Below are 13105 nucleotides of genomic sequence, written 5' to 3'. Positions count from 1 at the left end.
GGATACTATGGAGACAAGTGCCCGTGTTGGAGCTGTCGAATTTCTTTGTTGCATTCAAATTTCCATTGAACTTGCCTGGCAGATTTCCCAAGGCAGCAAAAGATCTGTTCCATGACAAAATAAAGGATTTGTTTTTTGTTCCAGGATCACAGTATCTTATTTCCTTCACAATTATTTAAATCACCATTGCATTAACCCTGGCTCACTGCGTCTCTTGATTAGGACCAATTCTAACCAGAACCATATAGCCAAGAGAGAACAGTATCAGGGTTAAAACTCTTTTCTGCCTCATTGCCACATAATGTTTTTTTTTCTTCTTTATTTGTCCGTAAATTGGGGTCCTTTAGATTTCATATGGTGATAAGATATGGCGGGGTGAGATGCACACCACTGTGAACGGTTACAGTGAATTACTGTAGCAGGTTAATCCATTGATGTGTTCTGATCAATGCAGGTGACCTACCAAAGAGAATGTGAGAAATTAAAATGTGCCATTTGGGCTGTTTGGCAGATTACTATTCAATTATGTTGTTTAAGTGTTGGAGAGTGGAGAGTGTCACTTTTTCTGCATTTGTGACAATGATTTTACGAGCCCTTTATTGAAAGTACATCTCTATCAGAGAAGCCCTTGCTGCCCTTGTAATCAATACCTGATTCTGTTCTGCTGGAAGTCGAGGCTAGAAGTGTCCAATTGGAATCTTACCTTGGCAGCTCTCCTTGTTCATCTTCTCCTTTTTCTGCTGGTGGAACACAGCAGGCCAGGCAGCATCCATGGGAAGAAGCACAGTCGACATTTCAGGGTCTCGGCCTGAAACATCGACTGTGCTTCTTCCTTTGGATGCTGCCTGGCCTGCTGTGTTCCACCAGCATTTTGTGTGCGTTGCTTGAATTTCCAGCATCTGCGGATTTCTTCGTGTTTGTTCTCCTCTTTCTGTTGTTTTCTTCAGCCCGTCTCTCATGTTCATAGATGCTGCTCTTTCTCCAGCACTGGTTGCTCCCTTCAGATTTCTAAGTAATGTACAGTAAGCCTTAGGCACATGGAGTATGTATAGCTAGTGTGCCTAAGACTTTTATACAGTACTGAATTTGTCAGTGTGGAGTGGAGAGTGAGTTTGTAAATCTGGCAGGAGCAAGGGATGTTGGTAATATTGAGGGTGGAGTGCTGCGGGAGGGGTGTAGGACAGGTGACAGAGAAGGGGAGCCAGGGTCTGAGGGGTGGCAGTAGTACAGACACATCCAGCCCGGAGAGACCAGGCAAGGTCATTTGATTCCAAACAATTGGTTTATTGATTTCTGGTGTTTCTTCGGTGCTTCCTGCCCCCTTCCCCTCTTTCTGACCCCTTCCCACTCTCAGTCCACAACAAAGCTCCATATCAGAGTCAGGTTTATTGTCACTCACGTATGTCATGAAATTTACTTATTGATTGAGATACAGCGTGGAATTGGCCCTTTCAGCCCTTTGAGCCACGCCGCCCAGCAATTCCCCCGATTTAACCCCAGCCTAATCACCGGACAATTTACAATGACCAATTAACCTACCAAATGATACGTCTTTGCATTCTGGGAGGAAACCCACGCGGTCATGGGGAAAATGAACAATTTTCTTACAGGCGGCAGCGGGAATCAACCCTGGTCACCGTTACTTTAAAGTGTTGTGCTTAGCTCTATACTACTGCGGTGACCTGCAGTAAACAAAAACAATTTGTTTTGTTTTGTGGCAACAGTACAGTGCAATGCATAAAATTATTATAATATTGAGCAAATGTCTTGGGTACTCTAGATATATATATGAGCCTAAGAGCTTTGCGCACACTACTGTAGTCCTCATGTAATTGTGAAGTCTCCATACTTCAAGATCGGCCTGGGCTGGCCCAGGCAGTGCAATTCCATTTTCCAAAGTTTAATGTTGTTTTTCATAATGATGCCAGTGTTTGCATGAATCTTGTTGTACTGACACTCTGACCTGTGATAGCGTTGAAAATTAGAGTGCAGGAGAGAGTGCCCTTGTTCACCTTTCTGGGCCGAGTTGGCAGGGTAATGTCTGCCAGTTTAGTCGCCGAGAGGACAGAAGTACAATTGCTACTTCCCGCAAACCAGGACTTCACCGTTAGGGAAATGTTCTGTTCATTAATAACCACCGTACAGTGAGCAAGTTATTACAAGGGGCGCATGAGTGTAACTAATGGCTAGTAATGGCTTAGTGCTGTGATGCTGCTTTCTCTTTATTAACATTGAAGTAGCCCAATTCATTATTCCATGAATGCAATGCCTTGGTGACCTCTGTGATGTTGCAGTGAGCAGCAAACCGTGGTACAAGGGAAAGAATTACTGCAGCTGTTTGAAAAAATCCTGAGGCAATATATCTGAGCATTAATGTAAGTTTGACCTCCAGGGAGATGACAGTTATCATGAGTGCTGCGTAGTCAGGGCCCTTAGTATTGTCAAGGATCCCACCCATCCACCCAGCATCCTCTTTGATATTCTACCATTAGGTAGGAGACTTCGATGTATAAAAACAAGAACGGTCAGGATGGGAAACAGTTTCTTTCCTCAGGCCATTAGGCTTCTGAGCTCCCTGCTACATTGCATTCTTTCTTTTTAAATCTTTTTATTGAATAAGTATACAAAAAGGTAAGCCATATAGGCACTAATACACTGTTAGAATATAATAAAATTACAGGAGATATTAATACAAAAAAAATGATACAAACAATGTAATTTAAACGTAACGTACCAAGGTAACATAATAGTATACTAATTTTTATATATATATCAATAGAGAAAAGGAAAAAAAAAACCCCCAAAAAAACCCACCGTGCAACTAACTAAAAGCAAAGCAAAGCAATGGGCTAACCTGAAACCAAACAGAGTTAAAAAACTTAAAATCACGTCCTCAATCCCGACCTCCATTAAAAACAGTAAAAAAACAACAAGAAGGGTATATATTACATTAAATGAAAATATTGAATAAAAGATCTCCAGGTCTGTTCAAATTTAAATGAGGAGTCATAAAGATTGCTTCTAATTTTCTCCAAATTCAAGCATAATATCGTCTGAGAAAACCAAAAAAAGGTAGTTGGAGCATTAAGCTCTTTCCAATGTTGTAAGATACATCTTTTCGCCATTAAAGTAAGAAATGCAATCATTCTACGGGCTGAAGGAGAAAGATTACTGGAAATTTTAGGTAGTCCAAAGATAGCAGTAATAGGGTGAGGAGAGATATCTATATTCAATACCTTGGAGATAATATTAAAAATGTCTCTCCAAAAAGTTTCCAGAGTAGGGCAAGACCAAAACATATGAGTTAAAGGGGCTATCTGCCCCGGACATCTATCACAAAAAGTATCAATATGAGAATAAAAGCGAGCTAATTTATCTTTGGACATATGTGCTCTATGAACAACTTTAAATTGAATTAGGGAATGTTTAGCACAGATAGAGGAAGTATTGACTAATTGTAAAATCTGCCCCCAGTCATCGACGGGAATGATAAACCCCAATTCCTGTTCCCAATCTACCCTAATCTTATCAAATGGAGCTTTCCTAAGTTTCATAATAATATTATAAATCATAGCCGATGCACCTTTCTGACATGGATTAAGGTTAATTATAGTATCTAAAATGTATGTAGGAGGGAGCATTGGAAAGGAAGAAAGTATAGTACTTAGGAAATCTCTAACTTGTAGATATCTAAAAAAATGTATTCTTGATAAATTAAATTTATTAGATAATTGTTCAAAAGACATAAGGGAACCATCTAAAAATAAATCCAAAAACCGTGAAATACCCTTAGTCTTCCAAATTTGAAGAGCACGATCCGTAAAAGAGGGAGGAAAAAATATGTTACCTAAAATAGGAATCGCTAGCCCAAATTGGTTAAGATCAAAAAATTTTCTAAATTGAAACCAAATACGTAAGGTATATTTAACTAACGGGTTAGGCACCTGTTTAAGGCGTTTCAAATCAAAAGGAAGAGAGGAACCTAAAATAGAGCCAAGTGTATAACCCTGAACACATTGCCGCATTGCATTCGAAGTATCACCAGATAATTTGTTCTGTACTCTACAATATATAATTTATGCACTTTACTTTGTTTATCTATGTATATTACATTTGTACATTAAATCCTTACTTTCCTAAGTTATTGTTTGTTATATATGTGTTGCATGATGATATAGAAAGAAAAAAAATCTCTATACACATGACTGGTTGGCTAGGTATAGTTCAAATACCATCTATAAATTTGCTGATGATACAACCGTTGTTGGTAGAATCTCAGAAGGAGATGAGAGGGCGTACAGGAGTGAGATATACCAGCTCGTTGAGTAGTGTCGTGGCAACAACCTTGTACTCAATGTCAGTGAGACAAAAGAGCTGATTGTGCAAACCAATCCTCATAGAGGGTTCAGAAGTGAGCATTTTCAAGTTCATGGGTGTCAGAATCTCTGAGGATCTTGCCTTGTATCGGTGAAGGTAGAAACCTGCAAATAGGGCTGAGGTGAAAAACACATTAAACAGGAAGATTCTAAATGGGAGACAAACATTTATAATATGCTGATCCCATTGCAAGACTATCAATGCAAATAGAAAATATCATATTCAGATGGCTGGCAGATTGGAGATACATCTCTACCAAAGGAGGTGTAAGCCTCTCCTTCCCTTCACTAGCCTACAGGTCACCTTTGGGCAAGGTGTAGCACCTGCTTAGCACCCTGCACCCCACTTCCCCCATCAATCAGGTTCATGTGATGCAATTTCTTCAGTGCCTGGCGACAGTGGTTGCATAACCAGGATTTGTTATTCTCATACAACCCTCCACCACCTACTCCCAAGGCTTCACATGACCCTGATCGAAGTGCTAGGCAGGCGTTACACCCTGCCCAAGGGTGAGCTGCAGGCTAGTGGAGGGGAGGAATGACTTTCACCTCCTTTGGTAGAGACGTAGCTCCACCCGCCTCCCCAGCGAAAACAGATAGATAGATAGATAGATAGACATACTTTATTGATACCAAGGGAAATTGGGTTTCGTTACAGCTGCACCAACCAAGAACAGAGTACAAACACAGCAATACAAAACCACAAACAATCAAATAATAATATGTAAACCATGCCAGACGGAAATAAGTCCAGGACCAGCCCATTGGCTCAGGGTGTCCGACCCTCCAAGGGAGGAGCTGCAAGGTTTGATGGCCACAGGCAGGAATGACTTCCCATGATGCTCAGTGCTGCATCCCGGTGGTATGAGTCTCTGGCTGAATGTACTCCTGTGCCCAACGGTGTAAATGATGTTACATGCCGACGTCGGGTTGGCAGAGGGAGGGATGTACACAACAACCACAATTGCATGTGAGATTTCCCTCGGCAAATAATATGGTCGGAGTCCAACAGCAAAAAGTTCAATATCCGGGCTACAAACACGTTCCTTGATCGTAATATGACCAGGATTGCACCATCTGTTATGCAGTACAAATAGCTGGTGCAGGTATTTAGAAAAAGAGCATAAATTTTAAACTCCAATTAAGTGATGACTGTTTATGAAAATATATAAAATAACTGCAGATGTTCAAAACCATCAATAAAATTAGAAAATGCTGGAGAAATTCAACAGATCAGGCAGCATCTGTGAAAAGAGAAATACAGTTAAAATCTAAGATCGAAGACCTCAATGAAGACTCCTCAAGCTGAAATGCAAATTTTGTATAGTTGGGATATTGAGACTTTACAAAACACTGGTTAAACTGCACAGAGTAATTGAGTGTGATTTTGGTAACTTTACTAGAGGATGGATGTGGTTGTACTGACCTGAGTGTAGAGAGAATTTACCAGAATATTTCCTGGACTGGAGGACATTAGTTACAAGGAGAGATTGAAATGTCTATTGTTTTTTCCCGGGCTGAAGGAGGCTGAGGACTAGAGGCATATAAAATTACAAAAGGAATATATCGGGTCGATATTCTTGCTTGGTTATTCAACCATTCCTTTGCAATATAAACAGGAAATTGTTATAGGAGTGATTATTAAAGGCTGACACTACTTTTGTGAGTCAAAGTTCAAATACTAGTATAGTGAAAGAATTACTGTTGATAGTGTAACATTTTAGCACATTGTTCTAGTTAAGCTGAAAACAGGAGGACCAATAAACCACCAGGCTAAAGATGTATTGTGAGCCTACAATGTCTTTACCATATGGAGCAGTTCTTGCAATAGATGAATGTCTCATTTAACCGAAAGTGAATGGGTTCATTGTGTACTTCATTTGTTCTAAGACAATAACTATCGTTGTCTTAGAAAGGCCTTTTTTTTAAGCAGATCCTCTTTTTTTCCACACTTCTAAACTTCCAAATGCCATGTATTGTCTACAACATGATGATGTGGACAACATAGTCTGAGATGTTTACCAGTGATTACTGTAATTTGGCCAGACACATAACCAAATAGCATATAGTTATCAACAACAGTCTCCACCTTCTCAAATACTGAATTTGTGCTTCCTTTTCTTGTCTCCTTTGAAGAAATTATGTAGTTATTTATGTTCTACATGAAGCATCCTAACTCTTGACAATTCCCCGATGGATGTAAAGATGAGGCATGGAAAATTTATGATTGCTATCTTAAGGACAATTTAATTTGTTTGGTGATAGAAGGTATTGCAAGTTTTATAGCTCTTTATAGGTCATGTTCTCAGTTTTATCTTCATTTGCACAGTTTGTATTCTTTTGCACATTGATGTTTGTCTACTGATATACTCTCTGTCCATCGATGCATAGATTTTCATAGAACTCTTGTACTTCTTCTTCTCTATTTCCCACCCTGGCCTCTTACCTCTTCTTACCTGTCTCTCATTTCGCCCTGGGTCCACTCTTCCTTCCCTTTCTCCTATGGTCAACTCTCCTCTCCTATCAGATAGCTTCTTCTCCAGCCCTTGACCTTACCCACCTACCTGGCTTCAGCTATGACCTTCTAGCTAGCCTTCTTCCTCTCACCCTGCCTTTTTATTTTGGCATCTTCCCTCTTCCTTCTCAGTCCTGAAGAAGAGTCTCAGCCCAAAACATTGAGTATCTATTCATTTCCGTAGATGCTGCCTGACCCTCTGAGTTCCTCCAGCATTTTGTGTGTGTTGCATTCGATTTCTTTATTCTCTTGTAAATGTCTCTCACAAAAATGAATCTCAAGGTATGGTAACATATACATATTTTGATAATAAATGTACTTTGAACTTTGAAGTTAATGCAACCCAATTCCTCAACTGTTAATTTCTACACTTGTCTTCATCAGATGTCAATAGGTAATGATTAGAAACAGTGACCTTTGGCAAGTTTTCTTGCTGTAACGCTGCAGTGAGATGATCATTGTATGAATACAGACCTGGAAATGAGTCAGAGAGTTTGCTGATCTTTACGAAGTTTCTCAATCCTGATGAGCCACTGCCGAAATATTGTCAAAGGCATTTTTAGTAGATTCTATCATGCACTTTGTGATTTGCCAAATTCCATTCAAAATTTGACTTGCTAACCCATGCAATTCCTGACAATCTTGCCTTTATCTTACGAGATAGAGGTACAAACGTACTTAAAAAATAATGAGGAAAAGAGTGGGAAAGGTCAAATGGAAAAGAATCGAAGTATGTTTGCTGAGATTTTGTAATATTGAATATCCCCATCACAGAAGTCACGGGAAAATGATGTGTTTCTTTGCATGCTGCTTTCCATGTGAATTAAATAGGACCATGATAAACATAATAAATGAAAAATGTTATATTCTTATTGCAGTTTTCATTGGTGGGATACCCGGACTGTAAAAAGGAAGTTGCTGTACAGAGACACCAATTATTTCACTCCAGGCATTAAAATTAATGAGCCTACTAATATTTTAGAAACAATTCTCCTGAATTTCTAGGTTAAGTCAGGAGCTGAGGACAGTACATACTTTGGACTGGGACTTGAGCCTGTGATTAATGATGTCAACAGTCGCATGTGAAAAATTATGTATGTGTGCTCATTATGCTTAATGTGGAGATTTAGACAAGAGGCATGGCACCCCTGAGGGTCTGAATTTCAAGCCCATTGTATTTAGGGAAAGGGGATAGCTGCATAAAGCAAGGCTCATGGGAAACTGAACGGAATTAACATGTTCTTTCCCTAGATGTCAGTGAAATGTGTTGTCCTATCCAGATAGGGACTGACCTATTTATGCTACAAAAAGTCTTTTGTTTCCAGATCAATTTATCGATTATTTCTGAGGCAGGGGAAATTTAAACATATCTATTCTTTTGAAAAATAAGTTTTTTTTACATTTTTGCTTTGTTGGATCAAATTCAGACTTATTATCTTTTTACTTTCTATTTCCAACTCTTTGTGCCATGCACAAGTCAGTCAGAGGAAGGAGAAACACAAATAAATAGCGATACAAGTAAATTACCCATGTGTTTTGTGTTCTTTCAGCGCTGTAAATTAGAGGTAGTCAGGGAGCACGCATGCCTGAGGGATTGATATACCCAACCCCTGCAGTGATGTAAAGGGGAACTGCATATTTTTCCTTTTCTTTCTGCCCACTGGGAAGGTGAGGACTAGGCACAATGCTATTTGTCCCCGTCTACCCCGGCCTGAATTTCATCATGCATGAAATGAACAGTCTCTAGATGTCTTAATTTATGCACTCATCATATCCAATTTGCTGCTATGTCTTACAAAATACAGGAACCCACTCTGATTTAATTTGAACCCCATTAAAGAAGTACCAAATTTAAAAGCAAATGCAGATTGCCTAACAATGGAGTGGTACTGATTCATAGAGCATCAGATATAGGAACAGAGTTAGGCCATTTGGCCCATCGAGTCTGTTCTGCCATTTCTCATGGCTGATCCAATTTTCCTGTCAGCCCCAATCTCCTGTCTTCCCCCCCGTCCCCATATTCCTTCATATCTTGACCAATCAAGAATCTATCAACCTCTTTCTTAAATATATATAAAAACTTGGCCTGCAACAGCTGCTTGTGCAACTAATTCTACAGATTCACTACACTCTGGCTAAAGAAAGTCCTCCTCATCTCTATTCTAACAGGACACCCCTCTATTCTGAGGCTGTGTCCTTGGGTCTTAGACTCTCCCTCCAGAAGAAACATCTTCTCCACATCCACTCCACTCTATCAAGGCCTTTGACCATTCGATAGGTGTCAATGTTGTCACCCCAGTTTCAGCATGTCGTTTCTAATATCAGCACATCCTTTCTAAGAACTCATAATCATTTTCCACTGCCTTAATTCCCATCTTAACCAATCTTTCCTGCCATTCAGCTGCTCAAATGACTTGAAGCCAAGACTAGATCACTAATCTGGTCTCCAGAAACTGGCAATCTCAATGTGAAACTGTAAACACACTGACAATATCAGGGACATTCTTCTTGTGGATAAATGCTCAGGTTAGATTTTGTAAGTAAATCATACTTTTGTGCTGCATTTATGCAACCAACTGACCTTTTATAGACATTTACAAATATCTATCAATAAAGATGCACATCAGTATTTTGGGTGGTAGGGTGGAGATCGGTGGCTACCAAAGGAGGTGTAAGGTGCTCCTTCTCTCCGCTAGCCTGCGGGTCACCCTTGGGCAAGGTGTAGCACCTGCTTAGCCCTCTGATCAGGGTCACGTGAAGCCATGGGAGCAGGTGGTGGATGGTTGTATGAGCTGCTGGTGCATATCATAAGTCCTAGGTTATGTAACCACTGATGCCAAGCAGACAATCTCTGAAGAGTATTGATAATGGCTGGGGTCACCCATCTTGTAAAGACCCTGCACAGGAGAAGGCAATGGCAAACCACTTCTGTAGAAAAATTTGCCAAGAACAATCATGGTCATTGAGACCATGACTGGCCATGTAATACAATACAGCACATAATGATAATGATGATCAGTATTTTGTTTTTTTTTATGATTGATTCACTAAAATTGACGATTTAATAAAGAATAAGGACTGAAGCAGAATGGATGAAGATTTTGGAGATCTGAGCTCTGTTTAAAAGATTGAAATGTATTTTCTTGATTTGTTCTAAATGATAACAGTTCGATTGAGTTTGAGCAGCTCAGCCTCGGAAGCCTGTTGTTCAATGCAATCTTAATGTTGCACACATCATTGCGTATCTGTCATTCCGGAAGCTTCAGAATGATGAATGAGGCAACGATGCAAAAGACCTACCATTATGTATTAGGAAGCAGGGAACCGAGAGGTTACCTCGTAAGCAGCTCCATCAGTTAGAAATTGCTTTGGGTTAAACTAGATTTCACCTTCAGCTGCAGTAAAAATAACAATTGGTCCCAACAATATTATGTGGCCTTAGTAAATGTGCTGCTAACATTATTTTAAGGTACTATGGCGACTTCAGTGGAAGGAAATGTTTTCTGTTACTGGCTTCTTGATAGACATACTCGGATTGAGTATACATGAGGTTGCTCCTCCTAATAAAATGCTGTAACAGTATCATCACTAAAGCAGAAAGAGGACTATAAATTGAGCATTTGAAACCATTTTTGATGAAGCGTGAATTATTACCCTGAAATAGGATCGAGTACATACGTTTCAGAAGGATATCTGTGTTTTTCATTCCATTTCATAAAACTCTAGGTAATGTCTGCTGGCTTTATTCCTTTGTCTCCTTCACTTGAACCCAATCACACAGCCTTCGCAGATAATGGAAGTAGCAGAACCCTTACATCACAGCTTAAGGATGTGCGATTTTTTCCCTCAATAATGATGATGCCAGCAAGAGGGAGGGACTTGGTATATGCTTTCATGCTCAAACAATACCTAGAATCTGCAAACCTATACATTTTAATGTTTTTTATTTACAATCCCCACATCAGGTTGCCAAATTACTTTTACTATGTAGTTTTTAAAACAAAAATGTAGGGTACCACTTAGGAATTGACGTTTTAGTAGGAGATATTATCACAGCAGTTAAAGGTCAGGTGAGAACTGACATTCTATAGAACAGGCAGATTATTATAATTATAAACCAATATGCAAATAAATTCAGGTTGATTCAGTACTGCTAGTACATTGAGTTTAGAAATCTATCATTACCATTTTAATTTTATTCAAAAGTTCATAACCAAAGAGGAAATTAATAAATGAATAGACTTTTTAGTGGTAATGAAATCTTGTCTATTCTACAATAAAAATTAATAAATTTCCATGTTGTCACAGTATACCCTGGCCAGCCTAATGCTTCTTTGAATTGTGACTGAATACACTGGCGAGAGGTGATAGGAAGTGTATAGTATTTGCCCCTGGGTCATTTGCTGCCTAGGAAACGGATCAGCCTTGAGGTTGGTGGTGCAGATCAGCTGAAGCTGCAGTTACTGGGGTTTGAAAATGAAAGAATTGGCAGAGATCAAGGATCCAGTCCTCTTTCCTTTTAAAACAATACTGATCACTGTTAGAAGTGCTTTTAATCTAAGAGTGATCCTCTTTGTCCACATGTCAATTTAAAGCTCTTTTTAAAGAGAGGAAGTCGAGCATATTGTAAATTGGCTTTACAGTGCTGGCTGGTCAATAATACTGTATTTGGTTGCAGCAGATATTGTTGTCTGTTGTTTTCTTTATTCCTTTATTGGTTTCTATGTTCCTTCATTCCTCTTGATTGAACGGGTTCATTCTTGCATGTAATATTCTATTCCTTTATAGTGATTTCTCCTCCACCCAATCAGCAAAAGATGGGGATCTATAAAATGATTTACCTTGAACATGATTTGAACTGATCATGGCTTCTTTCATGAATACAGAACCCAGTAATAGTGTTTCATTGTGCAGAATTGGTACACTTACTAACACAGTCTTTACCTATCCATCTGCACATGTTTGAAGCTTCCTCTGTTCGTTTTCAGGGGCTCCCAAATGGGGGTCTGCAGGTCCCTTGCTTATTAGTTTTGGCCCATAGCATAATAAAGGTTGGGGACCTTTGGTTTAGGGGAAGCAAGTAATGTTGATACACGAAGTCCACCCTTGTTTATGCTCGAGAAGTATCTGGTGAGCTGCTTTGAATCACTGCGGTCTAGATGGTGCTTTTAAACAGGAATTTTAGCATTTTTTTCTACCCATGAAGTTGCAGGAGTTGATCTTTGTCCAAATTGTGTGCAACTTTAAGGGGATTTAGTGCTGGTGGACTTGTCATGCACTAAATGCTCTGTTTGGAAGGGCATTGAAAGGAAGAGGGAGTCGGGTGATGATGAAGAAACCATAATATGAACGGAAACACACAAAATGCTGGATAATCAGCATGTCAGACAGTATCTATGGAGAGAAATAAACAGTTGATGTTTAGGGCTGAGGATTAGTATGAAGATACAACAGTGTGTTCCTCAGGAGCGTGTGGTGAGCTGCTGGAGTTGATGAAGTTGCTCTCAAAAAGCTGATGGGTAAGGCGTTTCAGGATCTGGACCCAGAGATGGTGAAGGAGCTGCGGTATGTTTTCAATACAGGGCAGTGCACAACTTAGAGCAAAGCTGCAAGTCGTTGGGATCTTCCCATGCAGCTGCCGATGGACTGTGTGGATCGGAGAGGTGTGGCTGCAGATTTATGAGGGTAATTCCCAACCTGACCTCCATCTGATGTTATCTTAAATTGAGAAAAATATGCAAATTTTAAAAAATATTTCTTAGCATTTAGTGACAAGGGGTAAGGTGGATGATTTGATTTGAGGGGCTGAATAGCCTACTCCTGTTCCTGTTTTATTGTGAAGCCTTGATATCTCCTAACATTATCTGAAACTGATGGTCACCTTAGAGAAGCGGTCTGCCCAGTCCACAAGTCTCGATGTTCATCGATTTGAATATTGTGATGACACAATTTTGACACTTACCTTTTGTTATCATTGTGCATCTGCTGCAGTTATTGTCAGCTGAAATGTTGGCTCTATGTTATTGTTGCTATTTTGGATCAATTAAAAAAAAATCTGCTGAAAAAGAACAAAGTGTTAATTTCTAAAATCTTTATCCTTGATGCAGAATTTGGCATGTAAAAACATAGGGGGCCAGTATAGCAGGATCAAAGCATCACACTGCTGCAGCAACTATCTCATTGTATGTGTCGAACAAAAATACCCTCCTGATAA

At 39.5% G+C, this 13105-nt stretch overlaps 1 protein-coding gene across 7 annotated transcripts in view; it reads left to right on the top strand.

The window, feature by feature from the left end:
• The window catches only part of LOC140185800 (uncharacterized), a 278871-nt gene that overhangs the window by 200544 nt on the left and 65222 nt on the right, over positions 1-13105 (top strand). The window lies entirely within an intron of this gene.

This window comes from Mobula birostris, chromosome 21 (assembly GCF_030028105.1).
Source record: "Mobula birostris isolate sMobBir1 chromosome 21, sMobBir1.hap1, whole genome shotgun sequence".
In the NCBI taxonomy this organism is placed as follows: Eukaryota; Metazoa; Chordata; class Chondrichthyes; order Myliobatiformes; family Myliobatidae; genus Mobula; species Mobula birostris.
This window is presented reverse-complemented; position numbering and strand designations above follow the sequence as displayed.